At 41.1% G+C, this 17,728-nt stretch overlaps 1 protein-coding gene across 8 annotated transcripts in view; it reads left to right on the top strand.

The window, feature by feature from the left end:
* Nucleotides 1-17,728, top strand: part of ARHGAP28 (Rho GTPase activating protein 28) — an 89,886-nt gene that overhangs the window by 20,240 nt on the left and 51,918 nt on the right. For 2 of the 8 annotated variants that reach the window (XM_034762648.1, XM_034762649.1), the window contains exon 1: nucleotides 11,373-11,756. The exons of 4 other annotated variants lie outside the window; for them this stretch is intronic. The gene's annotated coding sequence lies outside the window, so the exon portion shown is untranslated. Of the gene's footprint in view, nucleotides 1-9,405; nucleotides 9,545-11,372; nucleotides 11,757-17,728 lie in introns of those variants that run through there. 2 more of the 8 variants (XM_034762651.1, XM_034762654.1) reach the window with 2 other exon arrangements.

Below are 17,728 nucleotides of genomic sequence, written 5' to 3'. Positions count from 1 at the left end.
ATAGTCCCTTTCTTAGGAGTCTCATTGCTGAGGCCTACTGGTGGGAGCATGTGGAGTTGTCTGCAGCCCAGGCTATCCCATCTCTGTAGAGAAAGGGCTTCAGTTAGCAGAGCTTTCAGTCTGCACCGCATGCACTTGAAAAGGCTGCATAAAGCAAAATATTGGAGAGAGCTTTTGGGGACATTTTTAAATCAAGCAGTTTTATTGGTCCTGCATTCTGGCGCCAATCATGTAAAGCACTGCCAAGCATGTGCTTAGCGTTAAGTGCTTTACTGGGTCAGTGTCATAGTGCTCAGCAGTCAGCACCTTGCAGGGCTGAACCCTGGTTTGTTTGTTTTCTGATTTGCAGAAAAGCTCTTGTCAGTGTGCGGTGTAATGCTTTGATTTTGACAAAAATTGCTGTGGTGTTTTTCAATATTTTATTTGTATTTCAGATTGGCCTCTTAATGTCAGGACCAAACAGAGTCAAACCATGGGTTGTCAATGCCACTGGTGAAAAACATTTCCCCTGACATAGGTCTATGTATCAATCACAAAGTCTAGAGGACTAGACTGTAGCCTAAGCTGAAGTTTTTCCTGTTTCTAAAAACCCTTGTGACTTGTATTAGAATTGAAAATTCCTAAAGCTCAAGAATAAAGATTTGTGGGAAAGTATCTTGGTAAAGATTGTTTTTGTTGTGGTTGGACTGAATAACCCACTCTACCAACTTGCAAACACACATTTCACTCCCGAAAGGCTAGGTGGTGCCTCTAGGCCAAACCTGAACAAGAAGAGCCAGGGAAACCACACCATCCCAGGAATGGCCCCAACAGAGGCTGTGCCGCAGAGACAATGCCTCAGTCACAATTCCCTCCCACCTTCCCTCTTGGAGGGGGAGAGAGGGGATAGGTAATTATTTACTGCACTCAGGTGATAAGTTCCAGTCATCATGTACCTTTGATTACCTTACCTTACCTGCACTCTGCCTGCTAGTTCATTCTCACCAAGATTTATTCTAACAATCCAAATCACTGACCAGCCTCAAACAGCAGTTGTTTTTTTAAACAACGGACAGAAAAAAAAATCTTTCCTTCATCCTCTACCTCCCTGCTTATAAAATTACATTGGTCCGAAGCCCATGAAAGACAGTATATTGTCCTGGACCAATGACAAGTTTAAGGTCTGATAGCTCAGGACCCACAAGCATTTGAAATGGGAGCTTTGTGTTATTGGAAGTTCCTAACTGGGACACAACACTTCTTATATATGTAGAAGGGCCTAAGATACCAAATTTTTAAAAACAGCTACATTATTGCATATGGCAAAGGCACTTTAGATCATTAGCAGAAGTTTGTAACATTTTATTAGTTGCAATTTCTTTCTGTCTTGGAGATTTATGCAGTTTGAAAAGGAATCATTTCATCCATCTCTGAAATGCAGGTCTGCCTGGAGTGAAAGATGACTGCTTACTTAGACTGCAAATTCTTTGAGGCAGGGACCATCTATTTGATACATGTATGTACTCTGCATAGCACAAATAGGGCTCTGATCTCTGATTGAGAACTCTAGGTGCTATGAGAATACAATAAATAATAGGTTAGCAGCACACAGCAAAAAATATGTAGAGCAAAGAAGTAGTATATAACAGTTGATTGAAACAACAGGGACAATTTAAATAGGCAGCAGGCAACTACTTGCACTGAAAATTGGCCAAAACACCAGGAATAACAGTGCAGTATTGTTGTAGCTGTGTTGATCCCAGGATACTAGAGACAGAAGGTGAAGAAGAGCTCTGTGTGAGCGCGAAAGCTTGTATCTCTCACCAACAGAAGATAGTCCAATAAAAGATAGTATCAGAGGGGTAGCCGTGTTAGTCTGAATCTGTAAAGAGCAACAGAGGGTCCTGTGGCACCTTTGAGACTAACAGAAGTACTGGGAGCATAAGCTTTCGTGGGTAAGAACCTCACTTCTTCAGATGCAAGACCTTCTTAGTGCCCTTGCATCTGAAGAAGTGAGGTTCTTACCCACGAAAGCTTATGCTCCCAGTATTTCTGTTAGTCTCAAAGGTGCCACAGGACCCTCTGTTGCTCAATAAAAGATATTACCTCACCCACCTTGTCTCAGGAGTATCACTGATATTCCTGCAAACATTACCATGATATCTTAATAAAATTGTAAAGACCTGGGCCCCTAATTGAATGTACCATCTGTAAAAGGGGAGCTCCAACATTGTAGGACCTGCCCTTCCATCATGCTGGCATATTGATGCAATGGGTTAGTGCCCAGTACTTATAGAGCAGTGCTGTGTGGAGTGATGCTGAGGTTGTGAGTTCAAACCTCACCTAGAGCACTACTTTTAGGGGGGAGAGGGATAGCTTAGTGCTTTGAGCATTGGCCTGCTAAACCCAGGGTTGTGAGTTCAATTCTTGAGGTGGCCACATAGGGATCGGGGGCAAAAATCAGTACTTGGTCCTGCTAGTGAAGGCAGGGGGCTGGACTTGATGATCTTTCAGGGTCCCTTCTAGCTCAATGAGATAGATAGGTACTAGCCCCTGAGGGAAGAGTGCTACCTACTGAGTCACCAGCATCTTCCTGCAGCATGCTAAGATTTCCTTGCAGGTCTTCCATCCAAGTACTTACCTTGGCATCCCCTACTTAGTTTCACAATTTCACATCCTCAGATTTGAGGGCTGCAGACATTAGCTGTTGTACTGCCTCACAGAAGTGTTTTGATGGTTTCAATATTTGGAGCAAGATTGATTTCTTTCTTCTCCTGTGCCAGTTTTAGTGAGCTCAGAGTTGTGCATTGTGCTCACCTTTGCCCTTCTTATTGCAGATTGACACATTTCAGTATTTTGTCACTCTTTCGTTAGTAAATGATGCACATAGTCTTGGGGATCTGGGATTAAGGGGAGCTTCCACTTTGACAGCCCACCTTAGAAGTGCTTATACATGTGGCTTCTTTGGCTTTTTAGTGTATAAATGTGTGTTTGAAAATGAATGTGTCTATTTGCTTTTATTAGCAGCCTGGTCTCTACAATATAAAATTGAAACCAGTTGGGTGTGACCAGAGCCTGTTTGTTATATTAGTGTGTAACTCCTGTTGCCCCCAGCCAAAACTTAATACAGCAATAGCTCTGAATCTCAGTGGGGACTAGCATGAATATTGTGGTCAGATCCTGGCCCCTGTTGCATTCTCTTTCAATTGATGGATGTGATGAGTGTTCTGAACCTGATGAGCCATCACTGAACCTAATGGGCCATCTGAGAGAATTCCCTATAAGTCCTAAGGGTCCAGCCAATCCACAAGTTAGGGTTACCTGGTTAGACCCTAAGGTGGGTGTATAGCCTCCCAATGAAAGCAGGCATTCCAGTCTGTTCAATGTCACAACCTTGTTGGGGATACTCCCAGTTACCTGGTAGTTCTGATAGATTGGGCATGGCTGGAGCAGAGGCAATCAGCCAGCTGCCCTGGCAATGAAAAACCAGTTTAAATAGCCAGTTGGGGATTTCTTTGTGTGTGATAGGCCTGAGTATCAGGAAGCCAGTGTAGCCCAGCCCCTACTACCTTCTAATTTCCTCCTGTGGCATAGGGGGGTATTCTGGGTGCTGAAGGAGAAGGGTCAGAAAGCAGTGCACTCCTGCATCGCCACAGCCTGTTTGTTATAAGTGATTCTGTGGCAGTGAAACAATCCCTGAGGGATGAGTCATTACCGATGGCCCAAGTTACAGGACCCGTAAGGGTGACCTGGCCCTCATAACCCAGTGTCATTTGCTTCTCCGCTGTACCTGAGTATTTGGTTTTCTCTCTACATATACCTATCAAGGTAGTACTTGAGCATGTCCCAAGTGTTCTAAAAATTAAAAACAACAGGATTCTATTTCTCTCTTCTCTTCCTCTCTCTTGGAAAGGAAGAGTGATTATTTTTGGTGGTACTGCTGTGTGTGTACCTTACTGTAGGAAAGCCAAATCAAAGGGATGAGTTTTGCATTTAGTCCTGGTTTCACTACATTTAGATTCCGAAGGGAATAGTTGTGTATATTATACTTAATATGTGATCTTGCCAGGGTTGGCACCTACCATTGCTTCTAATATGGATGTTTTCATATCTGGTATAAACAAAAGTTGGTTATTATCCTGAGTTATGGCAGCCAAATGGATACCAGCTCACACAGTCTCACCAATTTTATCTACGCAAAAACAAAAAGCAGACTATATGAAACATTAGTATATTATAGAGTCTGGAGAATGTTGCCTGCAATTATAGTGATTGGTTAATGAGGCTGTCACTGCAATTATGGAAGTGCTTCCAGCACCCCCCAGTCCCATATGAAATTTGATATTTTATCACATCTCCTGCATTTTGCCTCCCTTTGAGCCACTATTTTCACTGCACTTTCTAAAAGTTTTGTTCAGCAGCCTTTTCTTACAAAAGCAGTTGTTGTGAACCCACCACTTTATTATATTCAGTGTTTGCATTGTTGAAAATTGTTGCACAAACACATGCCAGTATTCAGGAGTGGTTTGATATCAGAAGGAACGTTGCCAGGGGAACAGCTGCAGTTTCAGATAATTGTGTATTTGGCATAAGGAATATATAAGAGCAATAACATTACCGTTTGATTGGTTTTTCCAGGCATCACAGTTTGATTTAAAGTGAATGTCAGGAACTGATATTGAAAATCTGAAAGATACAGTTACTGTTAGACCTGAAATTGTGGATTTCACATATTGTAAATAAACAAAAAATTGTAAGGGTGATTCTCTTGGTTTCATTACGGTTTATAAATCTTAATGATGGGCTTGATCTTGTAAGCCTATAGAAATCCCATTCAAGTCTATATAAAATAAGTCCTGAAGATTAAATATTACAAATAATGAACACTTTCAGAAACTATTTTATTTATATATATTTATATACTATTTTATTTATATATATATATATATACTATTTTTCACCTTAAAAGCCATCTCTGAAGCCTATACCAAAATATTAAACTTTCTTCCCTCCTCCATCAACATTTCCTGACTTTAGCCAATGACTTTGAGAAGTCACTTTAGCAAAGCACATTTCATGATGTATTGAAAAAAAAATCCCTTGGGTATATTGCAGTAGCTTAGCTGATTAAGTTAACATCTAATGGAAAAAATGATACATTACTTAGTTCAAATTAAATGTTCACCCATATGGAGGGGCAAATTCTTTGATAAATCATATGAAACTAGCCAAAAACTTAGCTAAATTCTTGAAACAAATGGCAACCTTGTCAAATACTGGCCCCATTAAAGCCAATTGACGTTTTGCCATTGCTGTCAGTGGGGCCGGTATTTCATCCCTGGGTTTGTTTGGATTGAGACAAAGTTCCCCTTTCCCTTCTCAAACCCTGACAGTCTTCCAGACTTGGCTGAAATCCTTTGTGGATTCTCACCAAGTCTGAGACCCAGTTTTGGTCCAGCAGCTGTCATCACATCTTGTGAGTGGGTTCCAGGGAACAGAGATGGACCCTGGTCAGTCCAGTGGGGTAGTTCCAACTAGAGCACACAATGTTTGACCAGAGTCCAGATAATCAGAGCCCAACCTACAGACTTCCAGACCTGACTGAACTCCACGCACCTTTTGCAAAGCCACCAAAGATCGGATGTCTGGTGAGCAGCATTAAGGCAAAGGAGAAAGATCTGGATGGGTTGGGAAAGGAAGAGATATAATGGGAAACAGAGAAGGGATAGGAAGAAGATCCAGCTAAGGTCTGGATAACCATCTAGAAGGAGAAACTGGTCCTATTGATATTAATGGGCATTTTACCATTGATTTCAATACAGCCAGGCTCTCGCTCATTAACTTTTGGGAACTTATCCAAATTGTACCTGCAAACCTTTTCAGGATCACACATTAGTTATGGCTGTTAGACTATTGCTGCAGATGAGCCCAACCCAAAAATCATTCGTGAGTTTGGGGAATTCTAGTTCTGAACCCATATGTGTAGTTTTTAGCTCAGGCCCATTTCACACAATGAAAAACACATCTGAATTCAGAAATGCTGACAAATAATACTGCCTTTCCATCTTCTTGCCAAGTGACTGATAGTATCAGGCTTTCACTCATTTCCTCCTTACTTTATGGTTTGTTTCCATCACTCTATTTCTTCTTCTGGGGCCTTTCTTCTCACTTGGCCCCAGAGTGTTACTTGTTTAGTTTGTAAAGAAATGTGTGGCTTGTAGGGAAAGTAATTTTCCCCATCTGGCTTTGCTTTGTGAATCTTACTGTAAATACTATGGATTAGGATAGCCAGTTTCTCCATGACATGGCTTAAAGCAAAGTGAAGAAAGATAACCTCTCATTATAGAAATCTAATGAGAGAATATTGTCAGAAGATAGTGAAGCGGGGAAATATTAGTTCTGAATTACTGAGGTCATCGATGTCGATGTTTTCATCTAAATATTGAGATGCATGCATATTTTGTTTTTAAAAGTTCTTGATCGACCTAAAGGATATTTTGTTTGCCTACTCTGTGTATATCTCCCAGCTTGTACAGCTCCTTGCATTGTTTCAACATCCATCCATCCCTGTTTCAATGCCCACCGAAAGCAAGCTCAGTACTCTCACAGTTAATTTACTCTTGAAGAAGGTTTATCCAACAAGCAAATTAATTGTCAAGGTGACCTTCAGAGCCAACATTTTTTACTCCAGATAAAGAATGCCATTTCAGCTTGATTATGAAATTCAGCTAAGTAACCAGGCAGCAGCCCTTCTATAAAACACAGCAGCATTGCAAAAGAAAAATTACTCCTACAATAAATATGAATTTTCTTTTCCATTCGTCTTCATCTGCTGGCACTACATATTCTGCAATCTTTCCTCTCTTTTGTCATGCTCTGTAAATCTTCTCCTCTTGCATGACTGCTTTTATGTTTAAACCGACTTGTGGGTTAAATACTTTAAAAATCCCTATTTCATACACTGTATAATAATACAGCGATAGGCTTTCCTAGTCAGAGCTAGAACTATAATTCAAGTTTAGCAGTCTCCTGTTGATCACAAATTCCATTTAAGATGTTTGCAAAGCTCCCCCTGCAAAGCCCACTGGATGAGTTAGATCTTTGGAATCGTAGTAATGGAGGGTTCCGTCCTGCAGGACCCCAATGGCATCCGTGGGAGGTTTGCCTATGTAAGGGCTGGGGAAGCAAGCGGATGTATTTCTATGTTTTTTCTATCACAATAGTTACTTTAACATATGTCACTGTAACAGCGTCCCTGCAGGCCCCCACCCCCACCCCCGGCTCCTGCCCCCGCTGGGCTGAGAACATCACAAAGAGACCTTTAGGTGTAGTGCACACCTGGTGCTTTTATTTACAGGCTGTGCTCCCACCACCTTTCCACCATACAAGTAATCCCCTTCTTGCAGTCCACTGGCAGGAGAGCGGGGGCAAGCTATCTCTCTCTGCTTCCCCCTCACTACCTTTCCTCTATTGCAGCTTCCCTCTTTCCAGCTCTCCCACCTTCCTTCCTTTGGGGCTCTTATCCAGCCCCAGCCTGATGAGGCAGCAGCTGTTCAAATTTCCCCAATAAGGGCCAGGTGGTCTACCCTGCTCCAATTCACCTCCCTTAATTGGAGCTGCAGTGACAGTTTTCTGCTTAGAACCCTGTCACAGTCACCTGTTAGTATTTTGGCCATCATTTCTTCCTCTTTATTTCCTCTAATGGCTTATCTTGAGATGTTTCACTTATCTTTGAGTTTCGGAATAATGTTATTTCACTTTAATGAAAGCATGCCAGATCTGGAGCATGTGTGGTTAATGTATCCCAGAGTTAATGTAAAATTCTGTTATGCAAGATTCTCTGATTTCTACCCGTTGTGAGCTGGAATAGCTCTAGGGTGACCGGACAGCAAGTGTGAAAAATCGGGACAGGAGTGGGCGGTAATAGGAGCCTAGATAAGAAAAAGACCCAAAAATCGGGACTGTCCCTCTAAAATTGGGACATCTGGTCACCCTAAATAAATCAATATGTTGAGCCTTTGTAAAGGAAGCAGTAATTATGTTTCAGTGCAAGCCGCCATATGAGTTTATGATCGTGCCAGCTTCATTTTTGCAGAATAATTAGTCAAACTAAGACTCTTCCTCATCCTTTCTGGAGCTTTGTTTTCATGCTCTTCATATGTGATCTGCTCTAGGAATTATTTGGGCAGAAGTTCTATGACTTGTGTTATGCAGGAGGTCAGGCTATATAACACAATGGTCCCTGCTAGCTTTGAAATCTGTGAACCTATATATGAGGGCTTAGCAGAGTCCTTTAAACCAGTGGTTTTCAAACTTTTTTTCTGGCGACCCAGTTGAAGAAAATTGTTGATGCCTGCAACCCAACGGAGCTGGGGATGAGGGGTTTGGGGTGTGGGAGGGGCTCAGGGCTAGGGCAGAGGGTTGGGGTGCAGGGGTGAGGGCTGTGGGGTGGGGCCGGGAATGAGGGGTTCAGGGTGTGGGAGGGGGCTTTGGGGTGGGTCAGGGGATGAGGGGTTTGAGGTACAGGAGAGGGCTCTGGGTTTGGGGGGACTCAGGGCTGGAGGGGGTCAGGGTTCTGGGCTGGGGGTGAAGGCTCTGGGGTGGGGCTGGGAATGAGGGGCTTGGGGTGCAGCAAGGGGCTCTGGGTTTGGGGGAGGGCTCAGGGATGGGGCAGGAGATTGGGGTGCAGGCTTACCTCAGGTGGCTCCCAGTCAGCGGCGCAGCAGGGGTGCTAAGGCAGACTTCCTGCCTGTCCTGGCATCGCGGACCGTGCTGCATCCCAGAAGCAGCCAGCAGCATGCAGGCACCGCCCCCTCCAGCTCCCATTGACCTGTTCCCGGTATATGGGAGTGCAGAGCTGGTGCTCGAGGCGGGACCCTCCTGCCTAGGAGCTGGACCTGCTGCTGGCTGCTTCCAGGGCGCAGTGCAGTGTCAGAACAGATAGGAACTAGACTGCCTTAGCCGGGCAGCACCGCCGATGGGACTTTTAACAGAGCCGCTGTGACCCAGTGCCTTACGTTCCGCGACACAGTGCCTTATGTTCTGTGACACAGCACTGGGTCCTGACCCGCAGTTTGAAAACCACTGCTTTAAGCAATATCACAGTAACATTTACCTGTTAAAGTGGGAGCTCTTAATTACTGTTTAATGCCCAGATTCATCAGCATACTTAAGCACATACCTAACTTTAAGCACGGCGCAGATCATATATGTATGCAGCAATAAAATAGATGGTGTTTTTTTTAAAGGTTTGGGTCATTTCTATTATGTGCCTCATTTTGTTTAATTCTGAGGAAAATCATACTGCAAGACCAGATATATTGGTCATGGAAAGCTATTAAATGCTCAGCATTACTGCTTCTGAAATATTATACCCTTTTTTCCCTGTATGAACCATCTACGAAATCAGCTCAGAGCTTCTTGTGCACATGGCGTGAAAAATGATAGTTCCTTAAAACAACTTTTCCTGGAATGACCTTCATAAGGCCTTGATTCTGCAAAGAATGTTGTCAGGAAGACCTCAGTGACGTGCAGAGTCCCACTGGCTTCCGTGGGGCTCCAAGTGGTATAGTAGCCCATTATTATTTATCATTTCTATTTATTATATGTGCCTAAAGGCCCCAAAAGATGTCATGGCCCCATTGTGCTGGGCATTGTACAAACACATAATAAGAGACAATTCCTGCCCTGGAGAGTCTAAGCACCCATGTGTGAGGTTCTGCCAGGATTGTGGCCCTGGAAATTTTTAAAGGGACACTATTAGGTTAAAGTGCATGGGCCACATTCTTAGAACCGTACTTTGTTACTAATAACACCTTTAGATTATTGTACGCACACTAGTAGAGAATGTTTTAATGTTTCAAATACTTTTTCACTGAATTTTGAAAAACCATCATGAAAAAATTTCTCCTAATATTTGATTTTGTTAAAAATTGTCAATAAAAACCTAGAACTAGGTTTAAAATGACCTGACAGTGTCCTTTTTAATTTAATCATTTATCCACACAACAGGCCCCGCACAAGCGGCAGCATTGCTGGCTTTCCAGTCCTTCTATCCCACCACTTAACCGGTGAGAGAGATCCTCTAAGGATGGGGGAGTGGGTCAGTCTCCATGACTTTCAGCCTTGAACTTCTCAGTTAGTGCCTGTGGTGATGGTATTGTAATATGGTGTCTGTCTAGGTGGGTATGGACTGAGACCACCACATTATTTCAGTCATTGCCAACTCAAGCTGAATTCATAGCTTGAAAGCCCATTGCCGATCTCCTGAGCCATCCAGGTCCCTGCAGCTCATCCTTTAAAGCATGACTAGCCAGTCCATAATTGCAAACAGTGACAAGCAAGCTGCATTCTTGATCCCAGGGACAGTAATATTTAAAATCCAAAAGGATTTATGAAATCAAAAGGCTACATAAAGACCAAATTTTGTGAGATGAGACTGAGAGTTTTGATTTCCTGTATAAAAATTTAGAAGAAAACTATTCGAGCTTAAAGGTGAATTGCAAAACAAAATCCCATTTGTTTTTTTCCTCCCTTTACTGCCCCTGCAGATGTATAATGGCCATCACAGAGATTGTTTCCTCCTATTTCTTTCTCTTTTTTTCTGCTGGTGTTGGGTTGGTTTTTACATTAGAAATATCAGGTTCTCTCTTCCTTACTTTGTTGGATGACTTTAACAAGGTTTCTGGAGGCCCTGAACTGAGATGTCACATGAAGCTGTAACCGGAGTTTCAGCTCTTCCTCCTACAACGTGGGGATGGAAAGGGTAGAGGAAATCTGTCTTAGACAGACCTGTTTAGATTATTAGACTAATAAAGCTGTTTTTCTTAAATATGTTAGAACATTTGGAATACTTACCTTGTTTGAAAGCTGTTTATTAGATCTCCTTTCAGTGAGTTAACAGACTGCAGTGAGGAATTGTTTCCATGGTGTGTTTTCTAGAGGTGGACCCAAGCCAAAACCCGGATCCAATCATGCACAAACTTCAGAAGTTTTGGATCTGGATGCAAATGTTGTCATACAATCCCAGCTCTATTGTTTTCTTAATGTGAACCCTGTTGCATGTTCTCTAAAAGCTTCATCGTCTTCTAAGTGTTCAGCTGATCTGCTCTCTTGGACACTTTCCTGAAGCAGAAAGGCTTTCGCATAAATGTTAGATTTTCCTGTAATCCAAGTTTTGGCTCACTTTTCTTTCCTAGATGGCATTGTGTACTGAAGTTTTGGATTGGGTGGGGTTGCAATATCAATACAGATAGAACTTTTCATTACGTTAGATGTGGGCACTTATTTATGATTTTTTTAAATAACATTAATGGGAAATGCCTTACATCCTTTCAGTGGAAAACAAATAAATTATCCCTTCCTTTCTATTTCACTCACACTACAGTGTCTCTCATGAATTACAGAGCTACTAGCAACAGATTGTGCTTTTATTTCTCTTCTTAGGAAATGGATGAAAGATTTAAGTTCTGACACAAACAGGAAAACACACTATGAGCATTTATCCTGAAGGCATCAACTCTTTAAATAGCTACTGAGTAGTGTGACTGTTTCTCACAAGGACCAGAAACTCCACTGCTCTTTGTTTCGCTAGTCCTTGTATGACTAGAGGCATAAAGCTTTATCCTATCACAGTGTGTTCAGATAGCTATGCATGTTTGTGACTGTAGTCTGGGAAAGGATTTACTGCAACTGGAGGCATGAAGAAACTTGGATTCAAATATATTTTGCTCTGTTCCTTTAAGGATATCATCAGTGAGACTTTATTCGGCTCCAAGGTAAGGTTTACAGAATGTGCTAAATTGATAATTTTTCAATCTTTGAATGTTTAAACAAGGAATGACGGGACGGGGAGAAAGCTGTCAAAGATATAACTAGTGGAATTTTCCAGCTACACAGGAAAGGAAAGGGGGGACAGAATGATCCACTGTAGAAAAACAATTGGATACATTGTAAGTGAAAGTGACTGCAAGACAGGCATACGTGTGTGTTTTGTGTTTCCAAAAGTGTTGACTGAATGTAAAGAAAAAGAAAAGTACTTGAAGATCTAATGTCATAAAACTTTTAAAGATCCTATTAATATTGCATGTAGTTTCTACAATTACTGTATTGTTTAAAGCAACAAAGAATCCTGTGGCACCTTATAGACTAACAGACGTATTGGAGCATAAGCTTTCGTGGGTGAATACTCACTTCGTCAGACACATGTGTCTGACGAAGTGGGTATTCACCCATGAAAGCTTATGCTCCAATACGTCTGTTAGTCTATAAAGTGCCACAGGACTCTTTGTTGCTTTTTACAGATCCAGACTAACACGGCTACTCCTCTGATACTTGTATTGTTTAAGACACACTTTAATCATAGTTTACTCCTAAAATACAAGTTTCAGTAACTGCTTCCTGATTTACTTCTTGGAACATAATTCACATAAAATTACACAACATTTATTTTTTTTCGATTTCCCCGATTGTGTAACAGAAATTCACTTTCTTGAATTTATGTTATATATATATATATATATATATATATATATATATATATGACATTGAGGGATTTCTGAATGTTGTGACCTGATTCTGATTTCGTTTACACCAGTTGCACACTGTTTATTTCAGTGGAGTTATTCCTCATTTACACCAGCGTCAGGGAGAGCAGAATTAGGCCCTGAGTGTTGAATAGACCACAATATCACAAGTTACACAGCTAGATGAGAAGCAACACATTTTCAGTTCACAGATGCATTATCTAGATCTACAATTTCCAAATGTTCATTGAATCTGAACTTATCTAAAATGTAGTTCAGTTCTGAGTACCTGGAAGCCAGGATTTTCAAATATTGCAGACTATTCTCTAAAGAGAATTTTTTTTTTACCCAAAGGAATTTAAATCTGATAACAAGTAGGTGAAATCCAGAAAAATATGTTGAAGATCAGTTAAAAAAAGTTTATCATTAGTACAATGTGAAATTTTAAAAGGACCTATAAACTATCATATGTCCTTGTCACTGTAAATCTCATCGTTCTGGTGAAATGTAACTCAGATGACATATATGCCTTTTAAAAGAAAGGGAATTGAAAAATGTATTTATAAAATTAAGTCAACAAATATAAAAATATACCCATTCTTCTCCATTGTCATGCTCCCCTCCTCTCCTCGCCATCTTTTATTTCAACATTCCTTTTGATTTCTGTCATACCGATTGGTTAACTTGCACAACTCTGGTACTATTTCTCTAAGAACACAGCTTTGGAGCCTGGGAGACGTTTCTTTTAACAGCTGTAATGACCACAGGTATATGTGCACATGCTAAAATGGTCAACACAACCATCCCTTCTCCAAAATCCCCTGAGCCTGGATCATCACCTCCCACATAAATATTCATGGTAGATACTTTATACAGGGAGCTCCTCGAGGAGTTCTTCTCCTATTATTCTGTCTGTGGAAAAGGTCTTGCCCCATCAAATAGCCACAGGACCTGGCCCCAAATCTGGTAGGTTACTGGGAATCCACTGGAGGCCAGTGCCATCAGTGGTACCCAATACTGCAGAGAACTCCAACAGGATGAATATTAATGTATTTCAGTTATCTGGAAGATAACTGAAGTCACAGATCAGGAAGTCACAGCAGCAGATACTCTCTGTACTGTGCTCAGGCCTGACATTTGACAGCAAAAGATCCATGCAGCTGGCCACATTGGTAGCTAGCTAGTTTCTAGTTTCTTTTGCTAGCTAGTTTCTTGATTGAATTGCTTAGAAAAGGGAGAGAGATTAGACACTGCATAGAACTTTGTGATGTCTCTGAGCAGTAGTTTCCTTAGTACCGGTCAGACTATTGCATGTTTTAAGATGAGTAGTAGATTCCCCGCATCAAAGGAGGTGTTGAAAAATTGTTATTAGAGGTTCCAAGGGTGCTCTGCCAGAAACATGTGCCGGGGTCAGTCACTAGTGGGGGTTCTGATTGCCCTCTGTGCTTCCATGACTATTACATGTGTGAATGTGATGAATTCTTAGAAAGAAAGGACATTTTTTTCCTCTGGTTATGTTCTAGGCTTTCTTTCAATGGTCTATGAAGCCATCACAGATGTTGATCTTCATCTAGTCCATTCCCTGCGCTGAGGCAGAATTAAATATACTTAGATCATCCCTCAGAGGTGTTTGTCAAACCTGTTCTAAAAACCTCCAACTTCCCTATAGTTGCTTAACTATTCTTATAGTTAGAATTATTTTCCTAATAGCTAACTAAGTTTCCCTTGCTTAAAACTTAGCCTATTACTACTTATAATCACTATCCTTTTTATAATAACCTTTGACATGTTTGAAGTCTGTTATCAAGTCCCCCCTCACCCTTCTTTTCTCAAGACTACACATCCCCAGTTTTTACAACCTTTCCTCATAGGTCATGGTTCCAAACCTCTTGTCCATTTAGCTCCAGTTTGTTCACATCTTGAAGTGTGGTGCCCAAAACTGGACACATTACTCCAGTCATGCCTCACCAGTGCCAAGTAAACAGAACAATTGCCTCCCGTGTTAATGTATAACACTCCTTACATCCCAAAAGGTCATTTAAGGTAGGACTTCCTTGTAACAGGAGTTGCTGTGCTCTGGGGCTAAGTGGAGGCAGTTCAGGTTTTCAAAGTGATTTATGGTTCAGCAACATTTTGCGTGGTTTAGCCTTGCTGCCTTGATGAGGAAGAAAAGTAGGATTCCTTTGGCACTATCATGAGAGAAGCATAGACTTATAGAAATTCTCTGGTGTCTAGTGATACGTTGTTTGAACATAGTGGCCAGATCCTTAGATTTTGTAAATTGGCATAGCAACATTAAGAATAAGGTGATGCAATATTTTATTCAAACATTTTAATTATCCTGTATTACAAAGCCTCTGCTTTTATTTTAGAACCATGTAAAAACTTGTCAATTATTTTGGAAAACTCTACAGAGTGAAACCTATGCAAGAGAACATAGATATGAGACAACCTCCTGTTTTCAGACATATGCCACCCCCCAAAATGATTCCCAACTGTACTAAATATAGTTCTGCTCCATCTTTCTTTTAAAGACTACTGCCATTAAGCAACCAATTTCTGTTGGTCCCCTGAGATATGTCTTATGAAAGGTATCTCCATACATGTTATCTAGAATTCTTCATAAGGCTCACGGAAGATTATGAAAATATTCCTTCCTCCAGTTATTTTGTTCTGATCTATGTTATCTATTCATATAGATGTAATATTCTTCCCCTTAGGACATTGTTCATGTACTTCTTAAGAAAAAAAGATTAACAGCACCATAAAATAAGAACAGGCTTACTCTGCAGAGCCCTTGCAGAAATCCCAGCTAAGTAAAAAGAATCAATAACAGCTGTGCTAATCAAAGGCAAGTTTTAAAAGATAAGACTAGAATTTAGATGTGAAAATACCCATAAAATGACAAGCTTAATGTCCACTGAATAGGAATTTCAAATAGAATGCACATTGCAGTTTAAAGCTTTACAGTAAAATTTTCCAAAGTGGGCAAGTGATTTTAAGAGCTTACATCCCATTTTCAAAATGACTCTCAGGCACATATGTCTTATTGACTCTTGGTGCTGCTGTATTGGGGTCTGTGCCTTTCAGAGCTGAGCTTCCCAGACACAGAGTCTGAGCAAGGCACTGTGAAGCTCTTGTTATGCACAGCCAGTTAGAACCAGACACAGAATAAATTAGATCGCTTACAAGTACCTTACACACTGAGTGATCACTGAACACCACAAGTGAGCCTTAGGCTCCCAAGTGCCTAAGTCACTTTTGAAAATGGGACTTAGACTCCTAAGTCACTTAAGCACTTTTGAAATTTTTACCCAAAGTCTACAGTCTTGTCTGGGATTCCAGGAACAAGCAGTGACCCATCAGCAGCAAATTGTAGATTGCAGCAATAGTAGCTGAAATGAAAGAAGTAAGGTCCAGATCTTCAAAGCTATTTAGCTGCCTAACTCCCATTGATTTTGATGCCTAAATGTCTGAAACAACAAAACTGACAATCAACCTAATACGTTTACAGGAAGGCAGTGTAATGACCTCAATATGAGTGAAACAGAAGAAGATGTTAGTCTGTTTTAAAAATCCTGGCAGAGGCATTTTGAATCCGTTGTAACTGACGTAAATATAGCCCCTGCCTGGAAATTTTCCAAAGGGAGAATGTTATAACAGTTCAGCCAAGGTGTATTATAACAATGGCATGGATAAGCAATACAGGGTCCTCGTGGGAGGATAGCGTTACAGATTTGTAACATTCATAGAGCGCCTGCATAGTCACCGAGATGATATGATCATTAAAAGATGGATGATCACCCTGAGAATGTTCACCCCTAGCATGCATCATGGCACTTATCTAGACAAGAATGGAAAGAGAAACATGGATTTGTGATGCTAGAGAGCAACAACTGCTTAGTTTTACCAGTCAATTTACATTTGAGCATTTGGACATGATCTATGTTTGCATAGTGATATTAATTATTTTTATAGAACATCTTGTCAAGAATATGTGGTGGGTTGACAAAGCTCAGTTAGAAGCGCCAACCAGGCAACACTCTAAAAGCAGGAACAGCTCTATTCCATGGTCTACAGCACTTTTAAATCAGACTAGTGATTCCATGCTCTAATGGAGCCAGGAATTCTTGTATTTTAATCCTAGTTCTGTGACAGAATTGCTGTGTAACCTTGGACAAGTCCCTTTTACTCCTCTATATCTATAATATGGGGATAACGATGCTTACTTCCCCAACTCTCAGTGTATAGTGATGATTAATTAGCTATAGTCTGTACAGCGCTTTAAAGATGTGAAATACTCCTGATTATGGCTAGGATGATATTTTAATGATTACTGTTTCAGTGATATTGCTGCCCTAATCCAGCAAGCACCAAAACAGAATCTTTGACATTTAGGGTCCAATTTTCAGTTGTAGTGGAGGAACACTCAGCACCGCCAAAGAGGGAATACTCAAAGGTCCCTTTTGCACTCCCATCAATATTAGAATTGGCCTATGCCAAGCTAGTCTCCCAATACTGCTATGAACAATCTCAAGCTTTCTATAGGCTATCATAGAAAGGGGGGAGGGATAGCTCAGTGGTTTGAGCATTGGCCTGCTAAACCCAGGGTTGTGAGTTCAATCCTTGAGGGGGCCACTTGGGGATCTGGGGCAAAATCAGTACTTGGTCCTCCTAAGGAAGGCAGGGGGCTGGACTCAGTGACCTTTCAAGGTCCCTTCCAGTTCTAGGAGATGGGATATCTCCATTATTAATTAAATTATAGCAGCCAGAGCTCACCCAGGATATTGATGCCTGAGGTGGGTGGTGTAGAATTTGCTAGAGGGTTTCTATGCCATAGGAGGATTCCATTTCCCAGAATAATCCAGGTTAGTATTTTGTACTATTTAAACATGTTTGCAAACTAAAATAACATGTTTGGATCTTAATCAAGTATTAGAATCTTGAATACTTCTCTTGAAACAAAAGCCCACTACCCTCACAGATTTCTAAGAGCTAGAGAAGCCAATGATTAAAAAAAACCTTCAATAGAAGAAGAATTGCACCGTAAAGATATAATACTTCCTCATGAGAATACTTCTGTTGACTACGTAGGTTACATCTATGAGTTAGGACTGCACGCATGAGTAAAGGATTGCAAGATCAGACCCTTAAAGTGATCATTTTTTATAAAGATTAGCATTCCCTCCAGCTACAGAACCTTCAAAGAATCTGGAGGCAGGGTG

Source organism: Trachemys scripta, chromosome 2, assembly GCF_013100865.1.
Source record: "Trachemys scripta elegans isolate TJP31775 chromosome 2, CAS_Tse_1.0, whole genome shotgun sequence".
In the NCBI taxonomy this organism is placed as follows: Eukaryota; Metazoa; Chordata; order Testudines; family Emydidae; genus Trachemys; species Trachemys scripta.
The sequence above is the reverse complement of the archived record's forward strand: the minus strand, read 5'-3'. Positions and strand labels throughout refer to the sequence as shown.